Raw genomic sequence first — 23,858 nt, 5'->3', positions numbered from 1 at the left:
GTACTGGTTGTAGAAAATGTATTTGGTTGGCCAAAAAGTTTGTTTGGCTTTTTCTGTAAGATGTTACCCGAACAAACTTTTTGGCGAACCCATATTTTGTTTTTTTATTCCTTAAAAATCTAGATGAAAGATAAAAGCTTCTTTCTTTAAAGGTCTTTAAAAATGTGTTTAGTTTTCCTAATTGTGAATTAAATTTCTGCCATGCTTATTTAATTTTAACTATGCCAGTGGATTGATCAAATAATTATCAATAGTAAACAAAAAGTACTTCATATATTTAAACAAATATTGGGGTAACTGTTAATCTGACATTGATTTTTAAAGATAACAATATATTAGATACCCACAAACTATGTAAAATCCTAAAAAGTTTTTTAAAACTTTTATAAAGCCTCAGTGTTCTCCTCTATAAAATGGAAGCAATGATCTCTAAGTTGCCTGGATTATTTAGGAATAGGATGAAATAATATCTTGTAGGACATTTAGCATAGTACCTGGCACATAATAGCCATTCATTAAATGGAAATTATTATTATTACCATTAAAAATAAGTTTTTACTTCTTTGGCTATGTGCCAGATAAAAAAGACTGGTCTTGGTGTTAATGAATGACTCCTAAAGATATGTTTCTCAGAGAGATTACTCTTTAAAGAAAAACAAAGAAGTAAAAACACAATAAAATAACTCAAAAAATCAGAAATGGGGACTAAGAGAGTGTTAGATTTTTTGGAAATTCTGGTGTCTTTGACAAGATGGCCTTTTAAAATGTCTTTTTCTCTCGGTGGCATATGTCCCAAGCAATCTACTTTACCAAAGATGAGCTAGGAACAAAATTAAGATGTTTATAGACAAGCCATAAGGTTTTTATTTTTTAATGATAATTAACAACATTTTATAGACCAACTTTTTTTAAGTCATATACCTAAACAGATAATCTGACTGTGTCTACAGTTTGAGTGAACACTCCCAATCTCCATCTGCTTCTGACTAAGAGCTACTGATTTACTTGTGTTCTGACAGTACCATGCAGCATGAGTAGGAGATCTGTGTTATTTACAGCAGTTAGGAACGAGGATACACTGAAGACAGGACATGTACAGAATGTGCCATGTGAAAACTATAAATATGTTGATTCATTTTTTTATTGTATTTTCACTATGACAGCTATAAAAAAGTAATAATTATAAAAACCTGTTGAGACCAGTTTGTGACATTCAGTAGTTGCCAGAAACTTGCATAAAACACCTTCCTGACACACCTAGGCATTCACAGCCATATTTACTTTATCATTCAAGGGTCTTTGATTCCATGCATTTTATATAATAGTCAAAGTAAGTATAAAGTACAGGGAGTTGGGATTTGTTTGAGACGGAAGGAAGAGAGGGAGGGAGGGAGGGAGGGAGGAGGTTGGGAGGAGGGAAGAAAGGAAGGGAGAAAGTCGTGAAAGGGAACATAATAGATTTTGTATTCCTTGACATGAAGACCATAAGAAAGCTATTCAAGAATGTTTAAAGTCTTCTAGCCAATGTACGACAATAATAGCTGTGTGAAATCGGTGAAAATAATTAGAATGTTAAGTCAGATATTTTTAATAATAGTGAAAATTAAGATTTGGTATTGACAGAACATTCCTGACACTTAAGCACTCTCTTAAGGGTTAGGGTAGAAATACAAGTGAAAAATACGCTAGCCCAGAAAAAAAAATAGTCGCAAACATACTGTGTGATCACAAGGTAATGAAGAAAAGATATAAGAAATTAAGACATTATTCCAAGTGCTGTGTTCTTAGGAACATCCTCCTGGCAACCTCTTTTGGGCACAGTCAAGCAGGAAAAAAAAAAAATTGATAACCTTTCCTCAGAGTTACTTTTCCACTTCTGGCTTCTATACTACTGCATAAGGAATTAAGGATTATCACTAAGTTCTCTTGATATTTTATGTTTAATACTGTGTTAAAGTTCTTCAGACAATTTTAAATGTTTTTTCAAATAATTTTTAAAATTGCACAGGTAATGCTGATAAAAAGTTAAACAAAAGGGAGTCTGTTACCACAGAATGCATTAGTGTCATGGAAATGTCATTACACTTGTGATGACACACTTGGCATTGCCACTGTGGCCAGTGCATCAGCAGCATGCAGAGGTCTCTTTGTCTCTAGCATCAGATTAAAGTTATACACAATTCTCCATGAATAAGTATTTTGCAGACATAAATGATTTACAAGTAACCGAGATAATTCAGAGCTCAGCATTTTGTGATTTTTTTTTAAACTTAAAATATCTTGTTTTTTGTCATTGAAACTAATGTGTAAAATAGCTTACTTACCAGCTAACTTTGAAAGAAGAGAGTGTAAAACTTTTTGTGGTCAAGAGAAGCTGAGTATGTTAGAAAAAGTGAGCTATAAAAATTCACAAAAGAGATTATATTGATAATCTAGATTTCAGTGCTTTTTAGTTGAGCTTAAGACAGAGCACCATAACAACAGAAAAATTTTAATTAAAAAAAAAGTGTACTAATAACAAGATCCAATACCTTGAATACCTACTGGATTCTGCCTCAAGCTAAGATGAAATGACAGGGATCAGATTTACCCTCGAATCTGAAACAAATAAAAAATATTTTAATATTTTAAATTAAAAAACTGAAGTAACAATTTTCAAGAGACTGGAGATCAAGCAGTGAAGTATAGTGATTCCTGAGGTGTGGGAAAGAAAGTGAGCTTAACAATTGTCCTGAAATACTGCCTTATGAGAGTTTCCAGCCTGTGGCAGAAGGAGGAGGAACCCAGGTGGAGTCCAGCAGACTCACAGAACTTTTTTAGCATATAGTTTGATGAAGTTTTATATATATATATATATATATATATATACACACACACACACACACACACACACACACACGTATATATGTACATATACACACACATTTGTGTAATCAGCAGCTAGATTCACAAAAGATATTTCCAGCACCTCAGTCAACATAGAGATAAATAAATATAAGATATATGATATATGATATAATATAATGTAATATATGAGGTAAACCCTTGCCTTTTTTTGTGGTAAGCACTCTTCAGATTTAGTCTTTTAACAATTTTCACACATAACATAAAGCACTGTTAATTATATTTACCATGTTGTACATTGCATCCCTAGTACTTATCCTATAATTGGAAGTTGGTACCTTTTGACTGCCTTCATCCAGTTCCTCATCTGCCCACCACATGCTTCTGATAACTACAAATCTGATCTCTTTTTCTATAAGTTTGCTTGTTTTTGAAATATAATTGACCTACAACGCTATGTTAGTTCCTGTTACAAAACACAGTGATTCAGTATTTCTGTGCATTTCAAAAATGGTCACCATGAGAAATCTAGTTCTGATGTCACCATAAAATATATTACATTTTTATTGACTATATTCCCCACACTGTACATTTCATACATGTAACTTATTTATTTTGCAACCTCTTAATCTCCATAACCTACTTCTTTCCTCCACCCACTCCCCTCCAGCAACCTCCTGTTTGTTCTCTGTATCTATAGTTCTGTTTATGTTTGTTCATTTGTTTTTTTTTTACATTCCACACACAAGTGAAATAATACAATATTTGTCTTCCTCTGACTTATTTCACTCAGCCTAACGTCCTCTAGGTCTATTCATGTTGTTGCAAATGGCAAGATTTCATTCTTTCTTATGGCTGAGTAATATTCCAATATATATCACATCTTTATCCATCCATCTATTGATGGGCACTTAGGTTGCTTCCATATCTTAGCTATTGTAAATAATGCTGCAGTGAACAGAGGGCTGCATATATCTTTTCAAATTAGTGTTTTTGTTTTCTTTGGATAAATACCCAGGAGTGGAATTGCTGGATCATTTGGTGATTCTATTTTTAATTTTTTGAGGAGCTTCCATACTTGCATTCCCACTAACAGTGCCCAGGGGTTCCTTTTTCTCCACATACTTGCCAACATTTGTTATTTGTGGTCTTTCTGATAGCCATTCTGACAGGTGTGAGGTGATATCTCATTGTGGTTTTGATTTGCATGTCCCTGATGATTAATGATGTTTAACATCTTTTCATGTGCCTGTTGGCTATCTATATGTCTTCTTTGGCAAAATGTCTTTTCAGATCCTCTACCTATTTTTCAGTCAGGTTGTTTGTTTTTTTTTTGATGTTGAGTTGTATGAGTTCTTTGTATATTTTGGTTATTAACACCTTATTGGATGTATAATTTGCGGATATTTTCTCCCATTTAGTAGGTGGCCTTTTCATTTTGTTCATAGTTTCCTTCACTGTGCAAAAGCTTTTTAGTTTGATGTAGTCTCATTTGTTTATTTTTGCTTTTGTTTCCCTTACAAATGAGGAGACACATCCAAAAATATATGACTGAGACCAGTGTCAAAGAGCTTGCCTATGTTCTTCTCTAGAAGTTTTATGGTTTCAGGTCTGATATTTATGTCTTTAATCCTTTTGAATTTATTTTTGTGCATAGTGTGAGAGAGTAGTCCAGTTTGATTCTTTTGTACATAGCTGTCAAGTTTTCCCAATGCCATTTATTGAAGAGGCTGTATTTTCCCCATGTATATTCTTGCCTCCTCTGTCATAGATTCATTGTCTGTGTAAGTGTGGGTTCATTTCTGGGCTCTCTATTCTGGGCCATCCATTTTTGTGTCTGTTTTTGTGCTAGTACTGTGCTGTTTTGATGATTGTAGCTTTGTAGTGTAGTTTGAAATCAAGGCATGTGATGCCTCCAACTTTGTTCTTGTTTGTCAAGATTGTTTTGGCTGTTCGGGTCTTTTATGATTCCATACAAATTTTAGAATTATTTGTTCTAGTTTTGTGGAAAATGCTATGGGTATTTTGATAGGGATTGCATTTGAATCTGTAGATTGCCTTGAATAGTATGGTCATTTTAACAATAATAATTCTTCCAATCCATGAACATGGTATATCTTTCCATCTGTTTGTGTCATTTTCAATTTCAGGTCTTTTACCTCCTTATTTATATTTGTTCCTAGGCATTTTATTCTTTTTGATGCAATTGTAAAAGGGACTGTTTTCTTAATTTCTCTTTCTGATAGTTAGTTGCTATGTATAGAAATGCAATAGATTTCTGTATTTTAATTTTGTGTCCTGCAACTTTACTGAATTCATTGTTGAATTCTATTTTATGGTGGCATCTTTAGGATTTTCTATGTTATAGCATCATGTCATCTGTAAACAGTGACAGTTTTACATCTTCCTTTCCAATTTGGATTCCTTTCATTTCTTTTTCTTGTCTGACTGTTGTATCTAGGACATCCAATACTGTGTTGAATAAAAGTGGTAAGAGTGGGCATACTCGTCTTGTTCCTGATCTTGGAGGAAATGCTTTCAGCTTTTCACCCTTGAGTATGATGTTAGCTGTGGGCTTGTCATGTATAGCCTTTATTATGTTAAGGTGTAGTCCCTCGAAACCAATTTGTTGAGAGGTTTTTTATCATACATAGATGTTGAATTTTATCAAAAGCTTTTCCTGCATCTATTGAGATGATCATATGTTTTCTGTTCTTCAGTTTGTTAATATGATATATCACATTGATTTATTTGCAAATATTGATTCATCCTTGCATCCTTGGGATAAATTCCACTTGATCATGGTGTGTAATCCTTTTAATATATTGTATTTTGTTGAGGATATTTGCGTCTATATTCATCAATGATACTGACCTGTAATTTTCTCTTTTTTTGTGTGATATCTTTGTCTGGTTTTGGTATCAGAGTAATGCATTCCAGTAAGTTGAGAAGCATTCCTTTCTCTGAAGTTTTTTGGAATAGTTTTAGAAAGATAGGTATTAACTCTTCTCTAAATGTTTGCTAGAATTCACCTATGAAGCCATCTGTTCCTAAACTTTTGTTTGTTGGGAGTATTTTTATCACTAATTGAGTTTTGTTATTGGTAAGTGGTATGTTCATATTTTCATTTTCTTCCTAGTTCACTCTTGAGAGATTGAACATTTCTAGGAATTTGTCCATTTCTTGTAGGCTATTTTATTGGTGTATAGTTGTTTATAGTAATCTCTTATTTTCCTTTGTATTTCTGTGCTGTCAGTTGTAACTTCTCCTTTTTTCTGATTTTATTGATTTGGGCCCTCTGTTTTTCTTGATGAGTCTGGCTATAGGTTTATTAATTTTGTTTATCTTTTCAAAGAATGAGTTCTTAGTTTCATTGATCTTTTCTTTTGTTTTTGTAGTCTCTATTTATTTCTGCCCTGATGTTTATGATTTCTTTCCTTCTACTAACTTTGGGTCTTGTTTGTTCTTCTTTTTCTAGTTCCTTTAGGTTTAAGGTTGTTTATTTGAGATTTTTTTCTTGTTTCCTAAGATAGGCTTGTATCACCATAAACTTCCCTCTTAGAACTGCTTTTGCTGCATCCCTTAGATTTTGGATTGTTGTGGATTTTTTTCATTTATCTCTGGTAATTTTTTATTTCTCTAGTGATCCTTGGTTGTTTAGTAGCATACTGTGTAGCCTCCATGTGTTCGTGGTTTTTGCAGCGTTTTTTTTCTTGTAGTTGATTTCTAGTCTCAAAGCATTGTGGTTGGAAAAGACGCTTGATATAATTTCAGTATTCTTAAATTCACTGACCCTTGCTCTGTGGTCTAGCATGTGATCTGTCCTGGAGAATGTTGCATGTGCACTTGAAAAGAATCTGTATTCTGCTGCTTTTTGATGGAATGTTCTATGTATATATCTACTAAGTTCATTTGGTCTAATGTGTTATTTAAGTCTAGTGTTTCCTTATTGATTTTCTGACTGGATGGTCTTTCCATTGATGTAAGTGAGGTGTTAAAGTCCCCTACTATTATTGTGTTACTGTCAATTTCTCCCTTTATGTCTGTTAATATTTGCTTTATGTATTTAGGTGATCCTATGTTGAGTACATATATATTTATAATAGTTATATCTTCTTGGATTGATCCCTTGATCATTATGTAATGTCCTTTTTCTCTTGTTACAGTCTTTGTTTTAAAGTCTATTTTGTCTGATATAAGTATTGCTACCTTGGCTTTATTTGCATTTCCATTTGCATTAATACCTTTTTGCATCTCCTCACTTTCAGTCTGTGGTGTCTTTAGATCTGAAGTGAGTCTCTTGTAGACAGCATATAGATGGGTCTTATTTTCATATCTGTTCACCCACGCTGTGCTTTTTGAGTGGAACATTTAGTCCATTTACACTTAAATTAATTATTGATAGGTACTTACCACCATTTTATTAATTGTCAGGGGTTCTTTTTTGTTCCTTTCTTCTTCTTTTGATCTCTTCCCTTGTGATTTGATGATTACTTTAGTGTTACGATTAGATAAAAGTGAGTATATAGTATATATAGTATACTATATATATTTGATTAAGTTGCTGATCTCGTAAGTTCAAATGCATTTTAACAACCCTACATTTTTACTCCCCCTACCCATTTTTACTGTTTTTGACATCATATTTATCATCTTTTTGTTTTTTGTATTTATTAACTACTTACTATGGATACACATGAGTTTACAGTTTTGTCTTTATCCTTCCTACTATCCTTATACATGGTTGATTTACTACCTATACTGTATATATGTTTTTAATGAAGAAACTTTCTCTTTTGTTATTTTCATGTTTCTAGTAGTGGCCTTGTCTTTTCCTCATAGAGAAGTTTCTTTAACCTCTCTTGTAAAGCTGGTTTGCTGGTACTGAATTCTTTTAGCTTTTGCTTGTCTGTAAAACTTCTGATCTTTCCATCAAATCTGAATGAAAGCCTTGCCAGGTACAATATTCTTGGTTGTAGACTTTTCCCTTTCACCTTTTTAAATATATCATGGCACTCACTTTTGACCTTCAGAGTTTCTGCTGAGGAGTCAGCTTATAGCATTATGGGAGTTCAGCTGTTTGTAACTTGTTGCTTTTCCCTTGCTGCTTCTGAAATCCTCTCTTTATCTTTAATTTTTACCATTTTAATTACAAGGTGTCTTGGTGGGTTGCTTTTATCTTGATCCTGTTTGAGTCTCTTTGTGCTTCCTGGACGTGGATGTCCTTCCTAGGTTAGGGAAGTTTTCAACTGTTATGTCTTCAAATATATTCTCTGCCTCTTTCTCGTTCTCCTCCTTCTGGGACCCCTGTAATCCTAATGTTAGTACACTTGATGTCCCAAACTGTCCTTATTTTTTTAATTCCTTTTTTCTGTTCAGCTTCAGTGATTTCCACTACTCTGTCTTCCAACTCATTGACCCATTCCTCTGTATCATCTAACGTTTTGATTCCTTCTAGTGTATTTTTTATACCTATTATTGAATTCTTCATCTCTGTTTGGTTCTATTTTATTTACGTTTTCTAACTTTTTAAAAGAACTAATAACTTTTCACTCTGTTCCTCCAATCTTCTTGCTCGTTCTTTAAGCATCTTTATGATGATTGTCTTCAACTCATTATCGGGTGGATTGCTTATCTCCATTCTACTTAGTTTTTCTTCTGGAGTTTTATCTTGTTTCTTCATTTGGAACGTGTTTCTATGTCACCCTATATTGTGTGACTTGCCGTTTTTATTTCTGTGTATTTGGTAGGATTGTTTCATTTCCTGATCTCAGAGAAGTGGCCTTTTGTAGGAGATGTCCTATGTGTCCTAGAAACACATTCACCTCTGGTCACCAGAGATGTATGCATTAATGGTGCCCCCTGTTTGGGATGTGTGGGTTCTTCTGTTGTGGTGGGCTGCCTACTGTGGGTAGCCTGGTCAGTGTGGCTGGCCCTGTCCATTTCGTTGCCAGGCCCTGCCTTGTGAGGAGGCTTCCAGCCACTGGTGGGTGGGGCCGGGTCATGAAGAGACTGCAGAGCCCCATGGGGTCCTGGGGCTCGTGCCATCTGGCTGGTGGGCAAAGCCAGGTACCAGAGTCTCTGGCTACAGAGCCCTGGGGGTCCCAGAGCTGGTGTCTGCCTGATGGTGGGTGGGGCCAGATATCAGGGCAGCTAGCTGAGGAGCCCAAGATATCCCAGAGCTGATGTTGGCCTGCTGGTGTGTGGGCCATGTCCTAGGTTCTCTGGCTGCAAGGCCAGGGGGTCTTGCAGCTACTTTTGTGTTGCTGGTAGGTTGGGCTGTGGCCTAGGGGGTCTCAGGGCTAGTGTCAGCTCACTGGTTGGTGGAGCTGAATTCCAGGCTCTCTGGCTTCAGAGCCTGAAGGGTCCCAGAGTTTCTGTCAGCCCACTGGTGTGCAGGGCTGGTTCCTGGGCCCTCTGGTGGACAGAGCCAGGTCCTGGTTTGGCGGGGCTGGGTCCCTGTGCTAATAAGCTGGAGTGAGGTTTGCAAAATGATGCTTGCCAGAACCAGTGTTCACATGGTAGAACAAACTCCCAGAAGGAGCTGCCACAAGTGTCTATGTCTCCAGGGTGAATTTCAGTTGCTCCTGCTTCTCTGGGAGGCTCTTCAAGATCAGCAGGTGTGTCTGACTCAGGATCCTTTCAAATTATTCCTTCTACCCTGTCTCCCAGGGCATGTGAGATTTTGTGTGCACCCTTTAGTAGTGAAGTCTCTATTTACTACGGCCCTCTGGGACTCTTAAAATTAAGCACTGCTGGCCTTCAGAACCAAACATTCTGAGGTCTTTCTTCCCAGTGCAGGACCCCCTGGGCTGAGGAGCCCTGTGTGGGGCTTAGACCCCTTGCTCCTTGGGGAGAACCTCTGCAATTGTAATTATTCTCTTCCATGTGTGTTGCCCACCTGAGAGTATGCAGCTCCGCCCCTCCTTCCCATCTCGATGTTGTTCCTTCTTCCTATCTTTAGTTGTAGATCTTTTCTGCTAGTCTTCTAGCCTTTCTCATCAATAGTAACTGTGTAGATTGTTGTAATTTTGGTGTGCCCATGGGATGAGGTGAGCTCAGGGTCTTCCTACTCCATCATCTTGGTCACTCCTCCCAGACCCACAGAGTTAAGGAGACAAGATGAGAGTCTTGGGAAACCAAGGCAGCTAGAGTTTGCAGGACAGAGTACTGGAGAAGAAAAAACTATAAAAAAGAACTCCGGAGATATGCAGAGGACTTGGGGAAAAGCATTTGAAAAAATAATGATTTAGGGCTTCCCTGGTGGTGCAGTGGTTGAGAGTCTGCCTGCCGATGCAGGGGACACGGGTTCATGCCCTGTTCCGGGAAGATCCCACATGCCGTGGAGCGGCTAGGCCTGTGAGCCATGGCCGCTTAGCCTGCGCGTCCGGAGACTGCTCCGCAACGAGAGAGGCCGCAACAGTGAGAGGCCCGTGTACCACAAAAAAAAAAAGAAAGAAAAAGAAAAAATAATGATTTACAAATTTTCAAATTTGTTGAAAGTGTAAACCTACAGATTCAAGAAGTTGAAAGAACTGCAATGAATCACAAACAGAAGAAACATAAAGAAACTGTATCAAGGCACATCATGATCAAATTGCTTAAAACCAGTGATAAAGAGAAAATATTAAAAGCAACAAAAATTACAAAAAAGAAATAATTTCATACAGCAGATTTCTTGTCAGAAATCATGTAAGTGAGGAGATAGTAGAAACCATGCTTAAGTACTGAAGGAGAAAAAAACCTGTTAACCAAAATATCTTTCAAAGTAAAGATGTTTTCACATATATTAAAGCTAAAATTATCACCAGATAATTTTCACAGATGTGACAACTAAAAATCAAATAACGAGATGATAGATTTTAACTTTAGCCCACAAAATCACATTAAATGCAAGTGGTCTTAAATATGCTGTTTAAATGGAGATTTTTCAAAATGAATAAAAAGCAGGGCACAGCTATATGTTGCCTGCAAGAAGCATCCTTCAAATGTAAAGCCACATATATTTAGGTTAAAAGTAAAAAGATGGAAAAAAATTGGATTGACTGTATTAACATCAAAGTAGATATCAGAGCAAAGAATAATATAAGAGAGAAAGAAGTTTATTCCATAATAATAAAAGGGTCAGTTTGTTGAGAGGATATAGTAATTCTAAATATTCACATACTTAATAACAAAGCTTCCAAATATACCATGTAAAACTGATAGAATTACAAGGAAAAAATGACAAATTCACAATTACAGTTGGTAATTTAAAGACCTCTCTTTAATAACTGAAAGAAAAAGACCCAGAAAATCAGTAAGAATATAGAATATCTTTAAAATGTTATCATACAACTTGACCTAATTGTGATTTAAAGAACAGTTAGCCCAGCAACAGTAGAATATACATTTTTATCAAGTGCACGTGGAATATAGGCTAGTAAATTTAAAATGATTAAAGTCATACAGAACATGTCCTGTGACTACAATGGAATTAAATTAGAAATCAACAACAGAAAGATTGATGGAACATCCTCAAATATTTGGAAACTAAATAGCTTACTTTAAAATAATTCATAGGTCAGAAAAGAAATCAGTATGAAAATTTCAGAGTATTTTGAACTGAATGAAAATGAACACATGATATAAAAAAATTTGAAAGATTCTGTTAAAGCAGTATTAAGAGGAAATTTAAAGAACTAAATGCCTATATTAAGAAATATATGATTGCATAAAACGAAAAACAATTTTTAAACTCAAAATAAATAATAAATAAATGATAAAGAGAATTACTGAAATAGAAAGAAGGAAAACAATATGGAAAATCAGTGAAACCAAGATCCAGTTCTTTAAGAAGATCAATAAAAGTATCAACCTTTAGCCAGAATGATCGGGGAATAAAAGAAAGTAGATCCAAATTACCAATATGAGGAAAGAGAGAAATGACATCACTACAGGAAAGATCTTAAAAAGATAATAAGGAAATATCATACATGACTTTACATCAATAGATTTGCCAGTTGTGGTGAAACAGACAATTTTTTTAAAAGACACAAATTACCAAAATTCATTCAAGAAGAAATAGATTGCCTGAATATCTCTATGTCTATTAAAGAAGTTGAATTTATATTTAAAAATCTTCCCACAAAGAAAATTATAGTCCAAAGGTGGTTTTACTGGTAAATTTTCTCAAAAATTTAAGGAAGAAAAAATACCAATTCTACACAAATTCTTTAAGAAAATTTAAAAGGAGGAAATGATTCCCAGCTTACTCTCTGAAGCCAATGTTATCCTGATAACAAAATGAAACAAAGATATTACAAGAAAAGAAAACTATCAACCAATGTTCCTTATGAACATTGATACAGACATTCTTAATACAATTTTAGCAAATCAAAAGGATAATACATCACAGTAAAGTGATAACTATCCGAGTAATGCAAGGTTGGTCTAATATTCAAGTCTCAATCAATGTAATTTATCATTAACAAACAAAAATAGAGTGATATTTTTCAATATCTCAATAGAGAAATAGCTTTGTCAAAATTCAACATCTATTCCTGATAAAAACTCCCAACAAAGGAGGAATAGAAGGGGGAACTTTCTCAACCTGATAAGGGCATCTACAGAAAAAAAAAACATAGCTAACCTCATACTTGTTTTAATTTATTGGGGCTTCCATTACAAAATCACAGACCAGATGGTTTAAATAGCAGAAATTTATTCTCTCACAGTTCTAGAGTCTGAAGTCTGAGATCAAGGTATTGGCAAGGTTGATTTCATTTTGACCCCTCTTTTCTTGCTTTTTAGATGTTCATCTTTCTCCTTTGTCTTTATATGATTTTTTTCCTCTGTATGTCTGGATTGCTGTATCCAAAATTTTCACTTCTTATAAGGACACCATTCATATTGGGTTAGGTCCCACCCTCAAGACCTCATTTTAACTTAATTACCTCTTTAATGACATCATATTTGAATATAATTACATTCTGAGATACTGGACTTTGGTACTTGGACATATGCATTTTGGGAGGACACAGTTCAGCTCATAAAAATACTTATGGTGAAAAACCAAATGTTTAGCCTTAAGATGAGAAGTAAAACAAGGATGTTCATTTTCACCACCTTTGTGTGTATATATACACTGTATCTGTATTTGTATCTATCTACCTGTCTATCTATCTATTCATCTGTCTATATCCAGTGAGTATAGTAAGGCAAGAAAAAGAACTTAAAGCCATTCTGATTTTAAAAAATAAGTAAAATTTCCTTTATTCAGAGATCCTTTATGTAGAAAATATAATGTTTTCTACAGAAGAACTATTCAAACTAGTTAAGTGTGTTCTATAAGTTTGCAGAATATATATACAGAATCAATATGCAATCAATACTTACAATCAATACAATATATAAAATTAATATACAAAATTAATTCATATGTATAGTCAATATACTAGCAATGAACAATCAGAAATTAAAGCTTAATGAAATACCATTTATAATAACAGCAAAATATAAAATACTGAGGGATGAATATTTTTTAAAATATATGAAGGACGTGTGCATAGAAAATTACGGAACACTCCTGAGAGAAATTAGAAAAGACCTAAATAAATGGAAGGATAAAATGTTCATGAGCCTCAAGAGTCAATATTGTTAACATGTCAATTCTCCCCAGGTTGAGATTCAACACAGTCCCAATCAGAACCCCAGCAGGACTTTTTTGTAGCAATTGAATAACCTGGTTCTAAAATTCATATGGAGGGGCTTCCCTGGTGGCACAGTGGTTGAGAGTCCGCCTGCCGATGCAGGGGACGCGGGTTCCTGCCCCAGTCCGGGAGGATCCCACATGCCGTGGAGCGGCTGGGCCCGTGAGCCATGGCCACTGAGCCTGCGTGTCCGGAGCCTGTGCTCCGCAGCGGGAGAGGCCACGGCAGTGAGAGGCCCGCGTACCGCAAAAAAATAAAATAAAATAAAAAAATAAAATTCGTATGGAATGCAAATGACTTGTAATAACCCAAACAACTTAGACAAAGAAGAAACTAGAGTCTAGTACTACCTGTTTTCAAGAACTACAGCTACAGTAATCAAGATGACGTAGTATTGTGTAAACGTAGACAAACTGATGAATGGAAAAGATTAGAGAGTTTAGAAATGGATCCCCATGTATATAGGAAAATATGCAAAGATAATTCAGTAGAGAAAGGGTAGTGTTTCAAAAAAATTACACTGAAAAAAGTGGTTATCCACCTGCAGAACAAAAAACTTTGGACCATACTTTGTGTTGTATTCAGAATAGCTCAAAATTAATCAAAGACCTAATTTTAAAACCAAAAACTGTAAAACTTCTAGGAAACATATGAGAAAACCTTTGTGAATTTGAATTCGGCAAATTTTCCTTAGATATGATAACAAAAGTATAATCTATAAAAGGTCAAAAATGTATGACACAATTCGTAATTGGGTTTCATCCATGTTAAAAAGTTGTTTTTCAAAAGACAGTGTTTAGAGAATGAGAACACAAGTCACAGACTTGGAGAAAATATTTTCAAACAAGTATCTGATGAAAGACTTTTATCATAAATGTAGAAAGTACTCATAAAACTCAATCACAGAAAAACAAACCAACTTTAAAAGTGGGCAAAAGAGTTAAGTGGGAATTTCTTCAAAGAAGAGATATGGATTGCAAATAAACACATGAAAAAATGATCAACATCATTGCTGATTAGGAAAATGCAAATTAAAACCACACTGAGGAACTTCTGTGTACCTATTAGAAAGGCTAAAAATTTAAAAGCTAACCATTACAAGTTTTAGTGAGAATGTGGAATAACTGGATACATACATTTCTCATGGGAATGTAAAATATTACAGCCACTTTGGGAAAATAATTGATCAGTTTCTTAAAATATTAAATACACACTTACCATATGATCCAGCCATTCCTCTCCTAGGTATTTACTCAAAATAAATGAAAGCATATGTCCATACAAAGACTTGTACGTTCATAGCAGCTTTCTTTGTAAAAGCCCAAAACTGGAAACAACCCAAATACACATCAGCAGGTGAAAGGATATGTAATTAGAACACTATTCAACAATAAAAAGAGAATGAACCATTGATACATTATTTTGGATGAATTTCAAAATAATTATACTAAACGAAATAAACTAGAGAAAAAAGTACCTATGATTCCATTTGCATGCAATTCTAGTAAATGAAACTAATGTGTAGTGACAGAAAACAGGTTGTCTGGGGAAGTGAGGAGTGGTGGTGGTGTGGAGGGGGGCGGTGCTGCAAAGGTCATGATGAAGATTTGGGGATGAGGTATACATTAATTATCTTCCTTGTGAGGATGGTTTCACGGGAGTATCTATGTGTCAAAATCATACACTTCAAATATGTGCCATTATGTATTGTCTGTCAATCATACTTCAATAAAACTTTTTAAAATAGCACTTACTATGCTCAAAATCATGATAGGGTCTGTATGGGATACTGAATACTTGCTATGTTTTCCTTCTTAAAAAAATGTATTTCAAAATAATAATACTAGAGAATATGATTGAATTGTTGCCTTTAAGGAGTTGACAGTTTTCCAAGAGATTAAGGCTGATTTTTGTATAAGAGTTGGGAGAACTGGGTAGGAAAATCAATCCTTATGTTAATAAAATCCTGTTTTAAAAATTCAGAGGAAGGAAGAGTTATTTATGGTTGAAAGCAATAGCCGTATATTCATGACAGAGTTGACATTTCAACCACACCTTGAAAAATGGACTTTCAACAGAGAAAGATGAGAAACAATTCTAGCAACACAGAAGACAAAGAACAAAGGCAAAGCATTGAGAGATGATGGAACGTGTTTTAGGGAATGGCAGTCAATGCAGTTAGAGTAGCAGGTTTGGAGTATGCAGGGTCCTGTGGAAGGTAAGCTTAGGAAGAGAAGGTGGGGCAGATGGGACTTGTAGACAAAGCCACTGCAATTCTGTTTCTTTGAATATTTCTTTGACTTCCACAAGCAGAACTACTCAGTCTTGACTTTGCATTCCCCTGATATTTTACCCCATATTCTATTACAACACCTGTTACATTTTATTGCAACATGTGTGTCTGGCTTCACCCATACGCACTCTCCTATTAGAAAGGACAACATTTGGCCCATTATAAATACTCGACAACACGTGCTGTTAACACTCTAAAAAATAGGGAAGTCTAGGAGTCTGTCATGATCAGAGTAGGCAGGCGGAATTTGAACTGCTCCTGTAAAAACTGAGTAGGTTTTGGGTAAGATGGAGAGTAGAGAGAAGAGCATTTCATAGAGAGAGGAGTGAGAATGTCCATAGTAAAATGTGGAGGAGGGGTGGGGAGTGTATATTAAGAAGTACTGAGAATTGAGGTTTATAGGAAAACCAGTTTTTATTATTTGTTATTATTTAGCCCAAGTAAGAAAAGACATGTGCTATATTTTTTTATGTTTTTTTATCTTTATTACAGTTTTGTCCAGCAGTAAATAGTATATAATGTTGTCTCTTGTGTATAAAATTTTTTAATAGATCTTTATTGGAGCATAACTGCTTCACAATACTGTGTTAGCTTCTGTTGTACACCAAAGTGAATCAGCCATATGCATACATATGTCCCCATATCCCCTCCCTCTTGAGGCTCCCTCCCATCCTCCCTATCCCACCCCTCTACGTCATCGCAAAGCACGGAGCTGATCTCCCTGTGCTATGCCGCTGCTTCCCACTAGCTAACTATTTTATGTTCGGTAGTGTACATGTGTTGATGCTACTCTCACTTCGCCCCATATTCCCCCTCCCATCCCGTGTCCTCAGGTCCATTCTCTATGTCTACATCTTTATTCCTGCCCTGCAACTACGTTCATCAGTACCGTTTTTTTTTTTTATTCCATATGTATGCGTTAGCATACAGTATTTGTTTTTCTCTTTCTGACTTACTTCACTCTGTATGACAGACTCTAGGTCCATCCACCTCACTACAAATAACTCAGTTTTGTTTCTTTTTATGGCTGAGTAATATTGCATTGTATATATGTGCCACGTCTTCTTTATCCATTCATCTGCCGATGGACATTTAGGTTGGTTCCATGTTCTGGCTATTGTAAATAGTGCTGCAGTGAATATTGTGCTACATGTCTCTTTTTGAATTATGGTTTTCTCAAGATATATGCCCAGTAATGAGATTGCTGGGTCATACAGTAGTTCTATTTTCAGTTTTTTAAGGAACCTACATACTGTTTTCCATTGTGGCTGTATCAATTTACATTCCCACCAACAGTGCAGGAGGGTTCCCTTTTCACCACACGCTTTCCAGTATTTATTGTTTCTAGCTTTTTTGATAATGGCCATTCTGACCAGCATGAGGTGATACCTCATTGTAGTTTTGATTTGCATTTCTCTAATAATTAGTGATGTTGAGCATCTTTTCATGTGCCTCTTGGCCATCTGTATGTCTTCCTTGGTGAAATGTCTATTTAGATCTTCTGCCCATTTTTTAATTGGATTGTTTGTCTTTTTGATATTGAGTTCCATGAGCTGTTTGTATATTTTGGAGATTAATCCTTTGTTGTTTCATTTGCAAATATTTTATCCCATTCTGAGGCTTGTCTTTTTTTCTTGTTTATGGTTTCCTTTGCTGTGCAAAAGCTTTTAAGTTTAATTAAGTTCCATTTGTTTATTTTGTTTTTATTTCCATTTTTCTAGGAGGTGGGTCAAAAAAGATCTTGCTGTGGTTTATGTCAAACAGTGTTTTTCCTATGTTTTCCTCTAAGAGTTTTACAGTGTCTGGTCTTACATTTAGGTCTTTAATCCATTTGGAGTTTATTTTTGTGTATGGTGTTTGGTAGTGTTCTAATTTCATTCTTTTACATGTAGCTGTCCAGTTTTCCCACCACCACTTATTGAACAGGCTGTCTTTTCTCCATTGTATGTCCTTGCCTCCTTTGTCGTAAATTAGGTGACCATAGGTGTGTGGGTTTATCTCTGGGCATTCTGCCCTGTACCATTGATCTATATTTCTGTTTTTGTGCCAGACCATACTGTTTTGATTACTGTAGCTTCGTGGTATAGTTTGATATCAGGGAGCCTGATTCCTCCAACTCCATTTTTCTTTCTCAAGATTTTGTTGGCTATTTGTGGTCTTTTGTGTTTCAATACGAATTGTAAAATTTTTTGTTCTAATTCTGTGGAGAATACCATTGGTAGTTTGATAGGGATTGCATTGAATCTGTAGATTGCTTTGGGTAGTATCGTCATTTTTACAATATTAATTCTTCCCATCCAAGAACATGGTATATTTCTCCATCTGTTTATGTCATCTTTGATTTCTTTCATCAGTGTTTTATAGTTTTCTTAGTACAAGTCTTTCACCTCCTTAGGCAGGTTTATTCCTAGGTATTTTATTCTTTTTGTTGCAATGGTAAATAGGATTGTTTCCTTAATTTCTCTTTCTGAGCTTTTGTTGTTGGTGTATGGGAATGCCAGAGATTTCTGTGCATTAATTTTGTATCCTGCAACCTTACCAAATTCATTGATTAGTTCTTGTAGTTTTCTGGTGTCATCTTTAGGATTTTTTATGTATAGTATCATGTCATCAGCAAACAGTGACAGTTTTACTTCTTCTTTTCCAACTTGTATCCCTTTTATTTCTTTTTCTTCTCTGATTGCCGTGGCTAGGACTTCCAAAACTATGTTGAATAGGAGTGGTGAGATTGGACATCCTTGTCTTGTTCCTGATCTTAGTGGAAGTGCTTTCAGTTTTTCACCATTGAGTATGATGCTTGCTCTGGGTTTGTCATATATGGTCTTTATTATGTTGAGGTAGGTTCCCTCTCTGTTCATTTTCTGGAGAGTTTTTATCATAAATGGTGTTGAATTTTGTCAAAAGCTTTTCCTGCATCTGTTGAGATGATCATATGTGTTTTTTTTCCTTAATTTGTTAATGTGGTGTATCACATTGATTGATTTGTGTATATTGAAGAAACCTTGCATCCCTGGGATAAATCCCACTTGATCATGGTGTGTGATCCTTTTAATGTGTTGTTGGATTCTGTTTGCTAGTGTTTTTTTCAGGAGTTTTGCATCTATGTTCATCAGTGATATTGGTCTATAATTTTCTTTTTTTGTGACATCATTTTCTGGTTTTGGTATCAGGGTGATGGTGGCTTCCTAGAATGAATTTGGGAGTGTTTTTCCCTCTGCAATTGTTTGGAAGAGTTTGAGAAGGATCGGTGTTAGCTGTTCTCTAAATGTTTGATAGAATTCGCCTGTGAAGCCATCTGGTTCTGGACCTTTGTTTGTTGGAAGATTTTTAAATAAGATTTCAATTTCATTACTTGTGATAGGTCTGTTAATATTTTCTAAGTCTTCCTGGTTCAGTCTTGGAAAATTGTACCTTTCCAAGAATTTGTCCATTTCTTCATGGTTGTCCATTTTATTGGCATATAGTTGTTTCTAATAGTCTCTTATAATCCTTTGTATTTCTGTGGTGTCAGTTGTGATTTCTCCACTTTAATTTCTAATTTTATTGATTTGAGCCTTCTCCCTATTTTTCTTGATGAGTCTGGCTAAAGCTTTATCAATTTTGTTTATGTTCTCAAAGAACCAGCTTTTAGTTTTATTGATCTTTGCTATTGTTGTCTTTGTTTCTATTTCATTTATTTCTGCTCTGATCTTTCTGATTTCTTTCCTTCTCCTGACTTTGGGTTTTCTTTGTTCTTCTTTCTCTACTTGTTTTAAGTGTAGGGTTGCATTGTTTATTTGAGATTTTTCTTGTTTCTTGTTGTGAGATTGAATTGCTATAAACTTCCCTCAGAACTGCTTTTGCTGCATCTTATAGGTTTTGGGTCATCCTGTTTTCGTTGTCATTTGTTTCTATATATTTTTTATTCTTTGATTTCTTCAGTGATCTCTTGGTTATTTAGTAGTGCACTGTTTAGCCTCCATGTATTTGTGTTTTTTACAGTTATTTTCCTGCAGTTAATTTCCAATCTCATAGTGTTGTGGTCAAAAAAGGTATTTGATACAATATCAGTTTTCTTAAATTTTCCAAGGCTTGATTTGTGATCCAAGATGTGATCTATCCTGAAAAATGTTCCATGTGCACTTGAGAAGAAAGTGTATTCTGCCACTTTCGGGTAGAATGTCCTGTAAATGTCAATTAAGTCTATCTGGTCTATTGTGTCATTTAAAGCTTGTGTTTCCTTATTTATTTTCATTTTGGATGATCTGTCCATTGATGAAAGTGGGGTGTTAAAGTCCCTTACTATTACTGTGTTACTGTCGAGTTCTCCTTTCGTGGTTGTTAGCATTTGCCTTATGTATTGAGGTGCTCCTATGTTGGGTGCATAAACATTTATAATTGTTATATCTTCTTGGATTGATCCCTTGATCATTATGTAGTGTCCTTCCTTGTCTCTTGTAACATTCTTTATTTTAAAGTCTATTTTTATCTAATATAAGTATTGCTACTCCAGCTTTTTTTGATTTCCATTTGCATGGAAAATATCGTTTTCCATTCCCTCACTTTCAGTCTGTATATGTCCCTAGGTCTGAAGTGGGTCTCTTGTAGACAGCATATATATGGGTGTTGTTTTTGTATCCATTCAGCCAGTCTGTGTCTTTTGGTTGGGGCATTTAATCTATTTACATTCAAGGTTATTGTCAATATGTATGTTCCTATTACCATTTTCTTAATTTTGGGGGGTTAGTTTTTGTGGGTCTTTTCTTCTCTTGTGTTTCCCGCCTAGAGAGTTTTCTTTAGCATTTGTTGTAAAGCTCGTTTGGTGGTGCGGAATTCTCTTAGCTTTTGCTTGTCTGAAAAGCTTTCGATTTCTCCATCGAATCTGAATGAGATCCTTGCTGGGTAGAGTAATCTTGGATGTAGGTTTTTCTCTTCATCACTTGAAGTATATCCTGCCTCTCGCTTCTGGCCTGCAGAGTTTCTGCTGAAAAATCAGCTGATAACCTTATGGGGATTCCTTGGTATATTATTTTTTGTTTTTCCCTTGCTGCTTTTAATATTTTTTCTTTGAATTTAATTTTTGTTGGTTTGATTAATATGTGTCGTGGTGTGTTTTTCCTAGGGTTTATCCTGTATGGGACTCTCTGTGCTTCTTGGACTTGAGTGACTATTTCCTTTCCCATGTTAGGGATGTTTTCGACTATAATCTCTTCAAATATTTTCTCAGACCCCTTCTTTTTCTCTTCTTCTTCTGGGACCCCTGTAATTTGAATGTTGGTGCATTTAGTGTTGTCCCAGAGGTCTCTGAGATTGTCTTCAATTCTTTTCATTCTTTTTTCTTTATTCTGCTCCTTAGCAGTTACTTCCAGCATTTTGTCTTCCAGCTCACTTATTCGTTCTTTTGCCTGAGTTATTCTGCTATTGATTCCTTCTAATGTATTTTTCATTTCAGTTATTGTGTTGTTCATCTCTGTTTGTTTGTTCTTTAGTTCTTCTAGATCATTGTTAAACATTTCTTGTATTTTCTCAATTCGTGCCTCCATCTATTTCTGAGATTCTGGATCATCTTTACTGCCATTACTCTGAATTCTTTTTCAGGTAGACTGCCTATTTCATCTTCAGTTATTTGTTCTTGTAGGTTTTTAACTTGCTCCTTCTCCTTCATCTGTGACATAATTTTTTGTCGTGTCTTTTTTTTTTTTTTTTATGAGTGTGATTGTGTTCCTGTCTTACTGGTTGTTTGGCCTGAGGCTTCCAACACTGGAGTTTGTAGCCTGTTGGGTAGACCTGGGTCTTCATGCTGAGATGAGGACCTCCATGAGACCTCCCTCCAATGAATATTCCGTGGGGTCTGAGGTTCTCTGTTAGTCTAGTGGTTCAAACTTGGAGCTACCACCCCGCCTGACCCCTGGCTCATGAACCAAGATCCTGTAAGCCACATGGGGTGGAAAAAGAAAAAAAGAACAATAACAAAGTTAAAAAAATATATTAGACTAGGAAACTAACAGGTATGTTAGAAAGAATATAAAAGTAAAACTATAGATGAATCAACAACTGGAAGGTATAACAGTATCACAATAGTAAAAAAAGAGGAGGAGGGAAAAGAAAAAAAATTGGGGGGGGGGCCCTTGGCTGTGGAGGGTGGGGCCTAAGCAAGGGTGAGGTTTGGGCCTGGGCAGGGCCTATGCTTCGGACCCACAGGGCTGGAAGAGGCCCTGGGGGCTGTGAGGGGTGGGGCTTAGGCTCAATGGAACAGAAGGAGCCCAGGCTTGCCCCTCACCCCTGGTCTCAGAGGGTGGGAGACTTCACCTGGGAGCCCAGCAGGCTTCCTGGGCTCAACTGGGTGGGGCAAATGCCCTCCTCTCTGTTCCTGACCCTCCAGTCCAGAGGGCCTCTTCCACCTGCCTCTCCTGTTCTCCCCTTGGCCTCCTTCCCATGCCCCCAGGACCAATGCGGCTGGGCGCAGTGGGGGGTCTTGGAGGGCAGGGGACTGGCCTGGGAGCTCAACAGGCTCTCTGGGCCCAAGTGGATGGGGGAAACGCCTTCTGCTCCTCTTCCGCTCCTCTGGGTGGGCCCCTCCCGCCTGCTTCTCCTGATCTCTCTTGGTCTCCCTCTTATGCCCCCAAGACCCACATGGCCTGCACAGGACTTTGGAGGGGGTGTACCAGCCTGGGAATTCAGCAGGCTCCCTGGGCCCGAGTGGGCGGGGCGATTGCCCTCCACTCCTCTCCCTCTTCTGGATGGCTCCACATGCCTGCCTCTCCTGATCTCCCCGGCCTCAGGGATGCTGATCCTGTCTGGCTTCCACTTCTTCTCCCCACCTCAGTCCCCCCACATCCTATTGGTTCACTTGGGGGTTCCTCCCGTCTCCTTGGGTGTCAGGGTACCCCACCAGCGGCCGGCTCGCACCCTAGTTGTGGAGAGACGCTAACTCTGCCCCATATACATATATATATATATATGTATATATATATATACATTTTTTTTTTTTTTTTCGGTGCGTGGGCTTCTCACTGTTTTGGCTTCTCCCATTGCGGAGCACAGGCTCCAGACGCGCAGGTTCAGCGGCCATGGCTCACAGGCCTAGCCACTCCGCAGCATGTGAGATCTTCCCAGACCGGGGCACGAACCCATGTCCCCTGCATTGGCAGGTGGACTCTCAACCACTGAGCCACCAGGGAAGCCCTGCCCTGTATATATTTTAAATGAAAAAAAAATTAGGTATTTCCTCCCTTGGTTATTATAGTAGAGCTCTAATCAACCAGAAGAAGAAAGAATTTTACAAGTTGTTATCAAAATATATCAGATACTCTCTTCTGGAAATATATATATATTTTTTTTTTTGGTTAAGACGTACATATATTATATCAATGTAGAATTAAGAGTAGTATTATATTTGCCACGGGCATTATGTTCTATTGCCATTGTGAACCTGTGGTGGCCCATGGGTTAAAAAAGATTGAGAAACAATGAACCAGAATTTCGGCACTTTGAGACAGGGCTCACGCTGGATGTAGCTTGGTGGGCAGCAGTGTGATGTTCTAGAAAGAACGCTGGCCTCTCAAATCAGAACACCAGGATTTGAATCCCACTTTAAAATTTGTTCAGTGACCCTTGAACAAGTTAGTTCCCCTATCAGACCTTCTTTCATCTTTAATTAAATTGGGATAAAACAATAATGACTTCACATCATTAATATGTGGCGCGTCTGCACGCACACACATGGACAACAAAAAAAACCAAGAAAACATGTAGCACCATGCTGGTACATGGTACACAATTTTCCACCATAACATTCTTCATCTTGCATAGGTGGCATAATGCTCTGTAGATAGTAGGTATGCCAACACTTGCTTACTGAATGAATCAACACATGAATGACTGAGAACCATTGAAAAATTCCTTGCTTTCTGTTATGGTGTTCAACTTAGTGTATCCAGAGAACTGACTGAAAATAACCTTTTTCCTGATCATCTCTAGGTGTTTGAGTAAAAAAGCAACGGTAAAACTTCCTCTCTTCCTTGGTTATGTACCTTAAGAACATGTGAACT

At 36.5% G+C, this 23,858-nt stretch overlaps 1 protein-coding gene and 1 long non-coding RNA gene across 2 annotated transcripts in view; one reads left to right on the top strand and one right to left on the bottom strand.

The window, feature by feature from the left end:
• ADGRV1 (adhesion G protein-coupled receptor V1) overlaps positions 1–23,858 on the top strand; it is a 565,763-nt gene that overhangs the window by 366,705 nt on the left and 175,200 nt on the right. The gene's annotated exons all lie outside the window — the stretch shown is intronic.
• The window catches only part of LOC132423430 (uncharacterized), a 101,124-nt gene continuing 79,808 nt past the window's right edge, over positions 2,543–23,858 (bottom strand). Inside the window, exon 3 of the long non-coding RNA XR_009518991.1 lies at positions 2,543–2,598. This is a non-coding gene — a long non-coding RNA (uncharacterized lncRNA). The remainder of the gene's footprint in view (positions 2,599–23,858) is intronic.

Source organism: Delphinus delphis, chromosome 3 (genome assembly GCF_949987515.2).
Source record: "Delphinus delphis chromosome 3, mDelDel1.2, whole genome shotgun sequence".
NCBI classification, from domain to species: domain Eukaryota; kingdom Metazoa; phylum Chordata; class Mammalia; order Artiodactyla; family Delphinidae; genus Delphinus; species Delphinus delphis.
Note: the sequence above shows the minus strand (reverse complement) of the source record. Positions and strands in the feature narration are given on the sequence as shown.